Below are 12,163 nucleotides of genomic sequence, written 5' to 3'. Positions count from 1 at the left end.
AAGAAGACAGAGGGGATGGATGAGGGTGAGCAGGCTGAGCAGCGCCAGATGTTGCATTTCAATGGAAAATGTATTCTTGCCGATTTGAATGCGAGGATTCGGTTTTGGAGTGGACTCTTAGCAAACCATGGACCTTCCAGAAGCTGAGCTGCCGAGCCTTCAGTTCCCAACACCTTTGTTCTGAACACTGACGTACTCCCATGGTCATACCAATCTCATAGAAACGGATAATGTGGGAGCATAGCTCAGCTTTGTAGGCCACCATGCCATCAGAATTTACCAAACTGGAGGCGACTGTGGAAACAACTTTTCATCCCGTCTACTGCAATCAGTAGACAAAACAGGAGAACCAAGGTTGAAATGTCGTTGGGCATATCAAGCCCAACTTTGAAGGCCTCAGACTTTACTTCAGTCACCTTTTCAACTGTAGGTGCTTAGAATTCAATGCAGTTAAGGTGGGGACAGCAATCTGACCCAAGCATGCAAAGAGGAAATACTTGAAATAATTAGTTTACAGGAACCAGTTAATTGGCATTAGACAATATTTTTTATTAAAGTCATAAATATTTGTTCACTGTAGGGATCCACACTCAGTACGAAACCTGAAAGGCAAGATGAGATAAATATTAATACGAGTTAAAGTCATCATTTGTGCAAACACATTGTCAGCATACCTTGGCCTGATTCTGGCCACCAGCTTGGCTGTTAGCTGGCTGCCTGAAGCCTCCATGGGAAGCAGCCTGTCCATAACCAGCCTGTCCGGAAGCAGCCTGTCCATAACCAGCCTGTCCATAACCAGCCTGTCCATAACCAGCCTGTCCATAACCAGCCTGTCCATAACCAGCCTGTCCATAACCAGCCTGTCCATAACCAGCCTGTCCATAACCAGCAATCACAGGATTGGGATCCTTAAAGCTCTGGGGGGCTGCAAAGTTAGTGACAGGCTCCATCTGCTGCTCAGGACCGGGTTTGCCGTCTCTCACGTAGTGAACGTCTTCCCAGTAGTCCCTCCCCTGCTCGTAGCTGTTGCTGGCATGACTGACTGTGCCTGGAGGATACTGGCCGGTCAGGAACATGAAGTCGTAGAAAGGGTAAGGGCCGGGGTACGGGCCGAGGCCCCAGCTTTCACCGATGAGACCGTCTGGCTGAGGTTGGCTGGTGAAGCTTTGGCCAGCATACTCTTGCTCATAAAATGGTTGTGGAGGCAGCACAAGCCTGCCTTGTTCCTCGGTCTCCCTCTCGTTGTCACCATGGTCAAAGCTCCTCTCAAAATGGGACAACTCTCCCGCCTGGTACATTGGTTCAGGTGGGAAAATTGGACTCACTTGCCCAGGGAAACTGGAGCCAACTGGAGTGCCAGACGACATTCCCTCACCTCCAGAGCTGCTGGGAGGAGCCCAGTTCCTGTCTGAGAACAGGAATAGAGACCAGTATGAAGCTCACAATAAAATGTGTTCAAGCCAAGACTTGCCAGCAATTATGGAGATATATACACACACACTTTAAAATAGTGAAACCACAGAATAAGCATTATATTTTCACCTTGAGGGCCAGGTTGAAAAGCAGCTCCTGGTTGTGCAGCACTGGCAGAGTTTCTCCTCCCAACAGGTTCTCTGTATCCTGAGGACACTGGTCCAGAAGACTTGGAGACAACAGATGGTGCTGGTCTTCTTGGATCAGTGGGCTGAGGGAAACTGGAGCCAACTGGAGTGCCAGACGACATTTCCTCACCTGCAGAGCTGCTGGGAGGAACCCAGTTCATGTCTGAGAACAGGAATAAAGACCAGTATGAAACTCACATTTGTTCAAGACATGGGTCAAGCAAAGACTTGCTGCGATTATGGAAGTATACCATGAACAAAGTTAAGAAATTGTAGAGCCACAGAACAATAAGCATCATATTTTCACCTTGAGGGCCAGGTTGAAACGCAGCTCCTGGTTGTGCAGCACTGGCAGAGTTTCTCCTCCCAACAGGTTCCCTGTATCCTGAGAAGGCCGGGCCAGAAGAAGACCCGGAGACAACAGATGGTGCTGGTCTTCTTGGATCAGTGGGCTTAGGGACACTGGGCCCCGGCTGTGGTCGAGCCTGGTATGATGATGTGGGGACGCCTGTAGAAGAAGCTGCAGGTGAAAACTGTCCAGAAGGAGCTCCCTGGTACGAGTCCAAAGCAGGAACAGCGTTTGGGTAACCGCTGCCAGAAGAACCGCCAGGATTAGAGCCTAGAACAAGAAAATAAAATTTAAATACAAAGGGAATTAAATTGAAACATGTTTCACTAGCGTGGATGATACATTACCTTTCTTATAAGGAAAGCAGCAAATGTCCACAATCAGCAGAGCTAAGAGGGAAGCCCTGAAAACATATATGTAATACCATGTCAAGTGTTTCCCAGTAAACAGCCAATTTGAGCTACTTACCAATTTGCACTACTTACCCTGAGACAAACCGTACAGCAATCATGTTGAAGGACAATGCATGAAAAGCTGTGAAATGTGGAGGGTTATAAGAGTAACCTGAGATCAGAACTGACCAATCGGAGCCTAACGAGTTAACAACATACAGCTGCTGGTGATTGACTCTCAGTAGATGGATCAAGCCTCAGCAATTACAAACAGAAGCCAATATTGACATCTTAGAAACAAAGTGTGGGGGGACATATGATCCATTTATAGTTCAACAATTTCAAGAATGTATTGAAAGTCTTGTACATTTACCAGTCAAATTAAAGAAAACCATCTCCTTAACCTCAGAAGACCAGTGCATACATCTATTTAATTTGGATTCAGCTATTATCCATTACATTCTTCTAACAACAGGCTTGTTCGAGATGAGCCAGTTCTGCGCAGAATCGATCGGCGGCGATCGGCGCGCAATGCATGCCGGTTAGATTTGTGTCCGACTTGGTCCCGACTTGCTCTGACCTCATGCAGACGTGGTCAACGATACTCTCACGAGACCAAGCCGGCTGTCGATTTCAGAGTCAGTCGCCACAGTTGCTCTCAAACGACTGCTTGGCCCAGTGCATGATGGGAAACGCCTGGCTCTCGCCACATCAGAGAGCTGATTGGCTCTTAGATCTGACAGCAAACACCACGTGTTGTAGAAAATCCTTATATTTTATGTGTAATTGTAATACTTAACCCTCGATTATTGAATATTCGTCTCATATTTAATCTAAAAACACATCTTGTGTGGTTGATAATACAAAATCATATTTTCATAACACATATCTAAACCAGTAGTAATGTATTTCACAGGCAGACATAAAAATACCAAAGGATGCAGCTACACAGTCATTTCTACATAAATATATATATTTATAAACACATAATAAATCCAAACGTGATCTGTAAACTACAAGTAAACAAAAGTTCGGAACTAACAGGAAGTACTTTTTTCCGTGACTTCCTGTGTCTACTTTGAAGGCAGCTGAAAACTGTCCGACTTGATCGCAGGTTATTGTCAACGCCTCCTGCTGCGGCCGCCTGCTCTCGTCTGGATTCCAGGCGAGGCGCAGCTCTATTGAACGAGCCTATTGTAATTCTTTGGACTTTTATTAGATGAACTGTGTCATTCCAGACTTTATTGTTTGAAAATATATTCAACATTTCAAAGTTGTGGAGAATCATTAGCCCCAAATAATGGACTGAACAAAAGTGTGCTGTCATTATACATTTGGATGTGTTCTTGATAATGACACGGTGGTCTTAGATTGTATTCTTATGTAGTTTGAGTTGGTGCCAACTTCATACAGTTGTTCTGCATTGAGACAATTCCCATCAGACTGCTTAACATTTGTATTGGTTTGCATTATAAATATATTACATCATTCATGTAAATGTACCAGACTTTCGATAAATTCTTGAAATTGTTGAACTATAAATGGATCATATTTGTCCTTGCCAATTTATTTCTGAGAAGTCAATATTGGCTTCTGTTTGTAATTGCTGAGGCTTGATCCATCTACTGAGAGTCATTCACCAGCAGCTGTACGTCGTTAACTCGTTTGCTCTGATTGGTCAGTTCTGATCTCAAGTTACTCTTATAACCCTCCACATTTGACAGCTTGTCATGCATTGTCCTTCAACATGATGACTGCACAGTTTGTCTCAGGGTAAGTATAGTGGGGAGTTCCTTAAGTTGACTGTTTACTGGGAAAAAGTTGACATGCGTTTTTATTTTCTTACTCTTTTCAGGGCTTCTCTTATTGCTCTACTGATTGTGGACACTTGCTGCTTTCCTTATAAGAAAGGTAAAGTATCTTCCACGCTAGTGAAACATGTTTCAGTTGATTTACTTCTAATTTAAATTGTATTTTCTTGTACCCAGGCGCTAATCCTGGCGCTTCTTCTGGCAGCGGTTACCCAAATGCTGTTCCTGCTTTGGACTCGTACCAGGGAGCTCCTTCTGGACAGTTTTCACCTGCATCTCCTTCTACAGGCGTCCCCACATCATACCAGGCTCAACGACAGGCGGGGCCCAGTGTCCCTCAGCCCACTAGTCCAAGAAGACCAGCACCATCTGTTGTCTCCGGGTCTTCTTCTGGCCCGGCCTTCTCAGGATACAGGGAACCTGTTGGGAGGAGAAACTCTGCCAGTGCTGCACAACCAGGAGCTGCGTTTCAACCTGGCCCTCAAGGTGAAAATATGATGCTTATTGTTCTGTGGCTCTACAATTTCTTAACTTTGTTCATGGTATACTTCCATAATCGCAGCAAGTCTTTGCTTGACCCATGTCTTGAACAAATGTGAGTTTCATACTGGTCTTTATTCCTGTTCTCAGACATGAACTGGGTTCCTCCCAGCAGCTCTGCAGGTGAGGAAATGTCGTCTGGCACTCCAGTTGGCTCCAGTTTCCCTCAGCCCACTGATCCAAGAAGACCAGCACCATCTGTTGTCTCCAAGTCTTCTGGACCAGTGTCCTCAGGATACAGAGAACCTGTTGGGAGGAGAAACTCTGCCAGTGCTGCACAACCAGGAGCTGCTTTTCAACCTGGCCCTCAAGGTGAAAATATAATGCTTATTCTGTGGTTTCACTATTTTAAAGTGTGTGTGTGTATATATCTCCATAATTGCTGGCAAGTCTTGGCTTGAACACATTTTATTGTGAGCTTCATACTGGTCTCTATTCCTGTTCTCAGACAGGAACTGGGCTCCTCCCAGCAGCTCTGGAGGTGAGGGAATGTCGTCTGGCACTCCAGTTGGCTCCAGTTTCCCTGGGCAAGTGAGTCCAATTTTCCCACCTGAACCAATGTACCAGGCGGGAGAGTTGTCCCATTTTGAGAGAAGCTTTGACCATGGTGACAACGAGAGGGAGACCGAGGAACAAGGCAGGCTTGTGCTGCCTCCACAACCATTTTATGAGCAAGAGTATGCTGGCCAAAGCTTCACCAGCCAACCTCAGCCAGACGGTCTCATCGGTGACAGCTGGGGCCTCGGCCCGTACCCCGGCCCTTACCCTTTCTACGACTTCATGTTCCTGACCGGCCAGTATCCTCCAGGCACAGTCAGTCACGCCAGCAACAGCTACGAGCAGGGGAGGGACTACTGGGAAGACGTTCACTACGTGAGAGACCGCCAACCCGATCCTGAGCAGCAGATGGAGCCCGTCACTAACTTTGCAGCCCCCCAGAGCTTTAAGGATCCCAATCCTGTGATGGCTGGTTATGGACAGGCTGGTTATGGACAGGCTTCTTCCGGACAGGCTGGTTATGGACAGGCTTCTTCCGGACAGGCTGGTTATGGACAGGCTTCTTCCGGACAGGCTGGTTATGGACAGGCTTCTTCCGGACAGGCTGGTTATGGACAGGCTTCTTCCCATGGAGGCTTCAGGCAGCCAGCTAACAGCCAAGCTGGTGGCCAGAATCAGGCCAAGGTATGTTGACACTGTATCTGCACAATGATGACTTGTGTAACTAGTACTAATGTTTCTTATCTTGAATTTCAGGTTTCATACTGAGTGTGGATCCCTACACTAAACTTGACTTTAATAAAAATGTTGTGCAATACATCGTCTTCAAGATGATTCTTGCTGAGCTCTGAAGATGGTAAACATTGTTTAAAATGGTGGTGACAAGAGTTACTGTAACTATACGTTTGGGATTGTCTCCAGATGCAATGCTTCTCAGCCAGGCCCCAAAGTACAACATTCAGGCTTTAATGGTTTAGAAACTACTTTAACATGCTCAATGACCAGTTTTCATTTGGGAAATGCTGCACTATCCATAAAATAATACTTTGTCCTCTGACCTCATTGAACACTGGATGTTGCTTTGGCATAACATTTCAGTGTTTGTGACAAATTGAATCATGTTTTTTTTCTCTTCTTTACAAATTCTCTCTGCATTTCCTTAAGCAAAGACTATGACTTATTTTGCGCAACAAAAATATTAACTGTTTAACGTTATGCTGCAGAATAGACTTGACTAACTATTGCAAACTTTTAATTATGAAGAGCTTATCTATTTGGTGGGCTTGCCTTCACCCAATTCTGGTGTAGATTCACTCGCAGAATTGCCTGTATTAACATAATTGTAAAATCATTTTTGGGATTACTCCATCTGGTACAAGCAGTGGCTAAACCACCTAAAAAAAGTTTGCCACCCAGGTTGTCAGAAGTGTCTCCTATACATTTATTGAATGGTATTATATTTTTGCTACTTAAGTTGTTCTCTTTGGTAACTTCTAAAGTCTTTAAGTTCCTCCCCTGTAAACTGGTTGAGTCCGCTTTAAAGCCTAGTTTATGGTTCTCCGTCAGGTCGACGGCGTACCTATGCTGTCGATGCAGACCCCTACGCCGTAGCCTGACGCGCACCTCCAAAAAATCCTAACTACCGCCGTAGACCTGACGCCGTCGTTGAGCATTCGAAGTTCTGCGTCGAGGGACCGCGTTGCTCTGCAATTAACCGCCATGCCACCGGGGGGGGGGGGGGGGGGCGACCAATGGCGACCAAGTTGGAGCTCATCAATATTAAAGCGCAAATGCTTATATTGCAAATGTTGAAGCGCAGGCGACAGAAGACGTTTGCGGAGGTGGTCTGTACGACCACTAAACCGGTCGAGGCTGGGGGGAAAAAGCAACTGCCGGAAATTACGTTCTGAGCGGACTAATCACAGCGCTTGCAGTCACCGCGACGCGTAGTTAGGATTTTTTGGAGGTGCGCGTCAGGCTACGGCGTAGGGGTCTGCGTCGACCTGACGGAGAACCATAAACTAGGCTTTAGCGCTGTGGTCCGCTGTTGGTCCGCTCAGAACGTAATTTCCGGCAGTTGCTTTTTCCCAGCCTCGACCGGTAGTGGTCGTACAGAGCACCTCCGCAAACGTTTTTGTCGCCTGCGCTTCAACATTTGCAATACAAGCATTTGCTCTTCAATATTGATGAGCTCCAACTTTAATGCAGCCGCTCCAACTTGGTCGATATTGTTTACTGTGACCGGAATTCGGCTAAAACCCCTGAAACCACACAGGCACACCCCCCTGGTGGCATGGCGGTTAATTGCAGAGCAACGCGGTCCCTTGACGCAGAACTTCGAATGCTCAACGACGTCGTCACGTCGATGGCGTAGGTACGCCGTCGACGTGACGGAGAACCATAAACTAGGCTTAACTACGCGTCGCGTTGACGCAGACCGCAAGCACTGTGATTGGTCCGCTCAGAACGTAATTTCCGGCAGTTGCTTTTTCCCAGCCTCGACCGGTTTAGTGGTCGTACAGACCACCTCCGCAAACGTCTTCTCTGTCGCCTGCGCTTCAACATTTCAACATCTTCAATATTGATGAGCTCCAACTTCAACGCAGCCGCTCCAACTTGGTCGCCATTGTTTACTGTGACCGGAATTCGGCTATAACCCCTGAAGCTACACAGGCACACCCCCCTGGCGGCATGGCGGTTAATTGCAGAGCAACGCGGTCCCTCGACGCAGAACTTCGAATACTCAACGCCGTCGACGTGACGGAGAACCATAAACTACTCGCTTGTCACCGTGGTTGCCCATCTCCCGAAGAGGGAGAGAAGCCAAAAACAAACTGGAGACAAGCCTACTGTAGGCTTGCAGTGATGAAAGAAGGTACAGTACTGCTGAATTGTGAATCAAGAAAATGTGATGGGTGGTCATATGTGATAGACAGTTACGTTGTAATTTCAATCGTTTATTTAATTGCTAGCTTGCAAAAGTCGGTAGCATATAGTAGCTAGCTCGCTATACAGCTTGCTTGTGCTTGCTAGCCTTGAAGTTGCCACTGTTAGCTTAGCTAACCAATGTCTTACTAACGTCTTTAGTACAGTGTGGTGGACTGACAGAAAATGTTATAGCAGTTTTTTCTCAGTTTTTATTTTCCTTACGTATGTAACCTAACTGTTAAGCTATTCCCAAAATCAGATTTTAGATACCACTAACCGTTTTCTCACAAAAAGCCTTTTTCTGGCTGTTTTTAAAGGTACTCCGTCATGTAGCCTACAGTAAACTCAGTAACAGTAAAAAGTGTGTGTTCTTTTGTCCACCCTATCTTTCGCTATCTAGTTAGTCTAGCTTTAGTATAAATTATTTTGTATGTGATAACCTAATACATACAGAACAAGCCATTGAATCTAATCTAATTAGAAATTCAATTGGCCATTTAGAAAAGTATTTGTCATTATGAAGGGAAATATGTCATGAACATTTTGTGCTGTGGGTTCTGAATGCAGTTTTCTTTTCTTTTTTAGAGAAATCAAAGTTGGACTTGGAAAACAACTAAATGTAAGTGTTAACACACATCTAATGGGCTCCATTAGACCATAGCCTATTTAACTTACCATCCAAATGCAAGCACTAAATTAATTATAAATCAAACTGATGGCACTATTCAGATATCAGATCCTCTTTAAAACTAAACCACTAGTAATATTGCAGTTTCAGGGCCCAAAAATTAAGAGAAAAGGTCAGGACATCAGGACTTTTTTTCAAGAAAAGGTCAGTCAACCAGAGCGAGACAGAAGAGGTGGAGCCACAGAAAGACAGTCAGAGTGTGGAGGTGGAGCCACAGAAAGACAGTCAGAGTGTGGAGGTGGAGCCACAGAAAGACAGTCAGAGTGTGGAGGTGGAGCCACAGAAAGACAGCCCAGAACCCCCAGAGGACACAACCAGTCCAACAGGTCCACATGGTATGTCTCAGATGAGATAAAACAGTAATTTATTTGGTTGCATTTACTATTTTTTTATAAACAAAACACTTAGGTATTTACCCTGCCCATAGTATACCTAAACAAAGTAATCAGTATGATTTCTGTAGAGGAATTACGTCAACTTATTTTCACTGTAATATTGTTCTAACCTGTTTTCTCTTGTTCCAGATATATCTAAGCATCAAAGTGACAGCCCAAGTCAACCAAGCAGACAGGGATTCCCCAGAACCCTCCAGGGTGGAGCTTGGAGAAGTTTCCATGTAGAGTGGTACCAAGAACATCAATGGCTTGAGTACTCACATTCTAAAGATGCAGCATATTGCTATCCTTGTAGGCATTTTTCTCTACCTAATGTCCTCAAGAGCGTTTTTTACGCCAGTGGATGGTTACTCTAATTGGGAAAAAAAGCAACATTTAAGGATAGTGGATTTTGTCGTCATGCTAAATCTGAGCACCATGTCAATGCAATGCTTGCATGGGAAGAAAATAAAAGGAGGAAGGACAAAAACACATCAATGGTAGTATTGATGGAAGCAGAAAATAGGAAAAAGATAATTGACAATCAAAAAAACATTAAAACAATAGGTGAAATACTGTGTCTTACAGCAACCCAGAATATTGCCCAGCGCGGTCATAGGGAGTCTTCTGACTCAGAAAACAGGGGCAATTTCCTTGAGATTTTAGAACTCGTAAGCAAACATGACCAGTTAGTAAGGATGAGATTAGAAGATCAAGCCAAGAATGCCAAATACACCAGCAGCCTCATTCAAAATGAAATGATAAGCATTTTAGCAGGGATGGTCAGGGTTGAGATTATTAAAGAGGTCAAAGAAAGTGAACAATTTTCTGTCATAGTAGGTGAAACAAAAGATTTAAATAAAAAAGAACAAATGTCTTTTGTTCTTAGGTACTTTTATAACGGCATGGTGCACGAGAGCTTTTTAGAGTTTCAGGAAGCAGAAAGGCTGGATGCTGCAGGTTTAACAGAACAAATCATAGATTGTCTAGGGAGGCATGGCTTGAATTACAAAGAAAACTTAGTCGGGCAAGGCTATGATGGAGCAGCCGTTATGAGCGGGAAGCACTCAGGTGTACAGGCTAGAATAAGGGATGTAGCCAGTCATGCTTTTTATGTTCACTGCAGTGCACACTGTTGAAACCTAGTGATAGTGGACAGTGTGAAATCTGTATCTGAGGCAGGAAAGTTTTTTTCTTTGTTGGAACGTCTGTATGTATTTATGTCAGGCTCGGATTTCATGATGAATGGCTAACCCTGAACCCTAACCCTAACCCTAAGAGATGTTTAAAGGTGCTGGACCAAGGGAGCTTCAGCGTCTTAGTGATACAAGATGGGCGTGCTGGTATGTAGCTTGTCGGAATGTGATGGATAGGTTGCCTGCTATTGTGTGTGTGTGTGTGTGTGTGTGTGTGTGTGTGTGTGTGTGTCCTTGAAGACATTTCACATGAAGACAACCCAGATAGAGCTATGGAGGCCAGAGGAATTCTGCATCAGATAGATCTTAATTTTATTGGATGTCTTGTAGTGTTCAGAAAGATTTTAAGTGAATCTACATTTTTGTCAGACATGCTCCAGTCAACAAAAGTTGACCTATTTTCCTCTTCTCCAGGATGAAGTTGTTATTCCAGATGTTATCAGGACTGTGAACCTAACAGGCTGGTTGCACTCCTGTCACAAATTTCGTCTCGAGATGAATGTTAAAATCCATGGCTATTCTCTCCAAGCCCAACAGGGGACAGAGTCTGGTAGTAGGTTTTCATATCCACTAGGTGGTGCTAAAGTTACTGTGTCTGAAATATTCTCTGCAGAGCCCCTGAGTGTGTAAAGAAACTGTCTATGATGTGTTTTTTTTAGAGACATGTTTTGATGCTTTCCATAAGTGGATGGTAAGGGACAGACCGCCATCAAAGTCGCAGTGGGAGACAACTGTCCCTCATAGAAGACGAGCTGCAAAACTGGCCAAGTTTTTGGTTTTCAAACACGGTGAGAGATGAATTAATTTGTTTTGCAATCATACAATATATTCAAAAGGACAATAACTCACAGTACAGATCGAGCTGTTTGTATTCAAACATGAGCGAAATTGCAGCATCTACAACACTGAAATAGATTACAGGATACCATATTGATGATTCAACACATGATCTGTGGGTTTGAACTAAGTTTGGCATGACCTTGTAATGACTGACCCTTTTGCTTCCTATATGGCTGAGTAAACAATATTTTCTGCTTATTATTCACTGATGTTATCATGTCTCATTTGACATAAAACACTGAAATAAATTCCTGACTTGCAGGAGAAAGACGCGCTAGCCTGCCAGCAGTGGGCAGAGCCCTGTACTCCTTATCACTTCATAAGCTGAGCAGAGCGAGCAACACTGGAGCGGTCAGCAGAATATTGCCACTGCTGCAAACAAAAGTCGTTGAGTTGGCAGAAACACTCCAACAGACTCTCAGAGAATATCGTAGTGAGCCCTCTTTTGAGACTGGGGTGAAATACTCAACATATGTGAAAGTAACAGCATCCCTACATCACAGCACACCTGTAAACGAGCAAGACAGGTAGCAAGTAAACAACAGAGTAGTGTTGTTACATCCACTCTAGGACAGCACACAGAACCAGATAGCAAAGTGTCTTTCAGAGTTAAAGTCTATTACTCCATAATAGATTGCATGATTGGAGAGATGGAAAGGCGTTTTTCCCAAATGAACTGTCAAATCATGAAAGGCATACAGGCCTTTAATCCATCAAGTCCTAGCTTTCTCAGTGAGGAGGCTGTTCTTATGTTGGCAAATTCCTATGGGACAAATTTAGAAGATGTTAGGCTTGAACTGCGTCAGATTCAGAGACTGTTTGATAGAACAGCAAAAAAGGAGAGACCGACTAGTCTCATGGAACTATTACTTTTTTTTGATCTCATTAAGACTTTTTTCTTTGAACTACATCGTTTGTGTAAAATAGCTGTAGTTTTAACCGTTAG

The 12,163-nt window shown here is 44.3% G+C and overlaps 1 long non-coding RNA gene across 1 annotated transcript; it reads left to right on the top strand.

The window, feature by feature from the left end:
- The first annotated feature begins 10,801 nt into the window (after window positions 1-10,801).
- Window positions 10,802-12,163, top strand: LOC306746162. Its single transcript, XR_013771127.1, has 3 exons — window positions 10,802-10,927; window positions 11,037-11,165; window positions 11,480-12,163. It is a non-coding gene; the product is annotated as an uncharacterized lncRNA (long non-coding RNA).

The sequence above is a fragment of the Taurulus bubalis genome (assembly GCF_910589615.1).
Source record: "Taurulus bubalis genome assembly, chromosome: 13".
NCBI lineage: Eukaryota > Metazoa > Chordata > Actinopteri > Perciformes > Cottidae > Taurulus > Taurulus bubalis.
The sequence above is the reverse complement of the archived record's forward strand: the minus strand, read 5'-3'. Positions and strand labels throughout refer to the sequence as shown.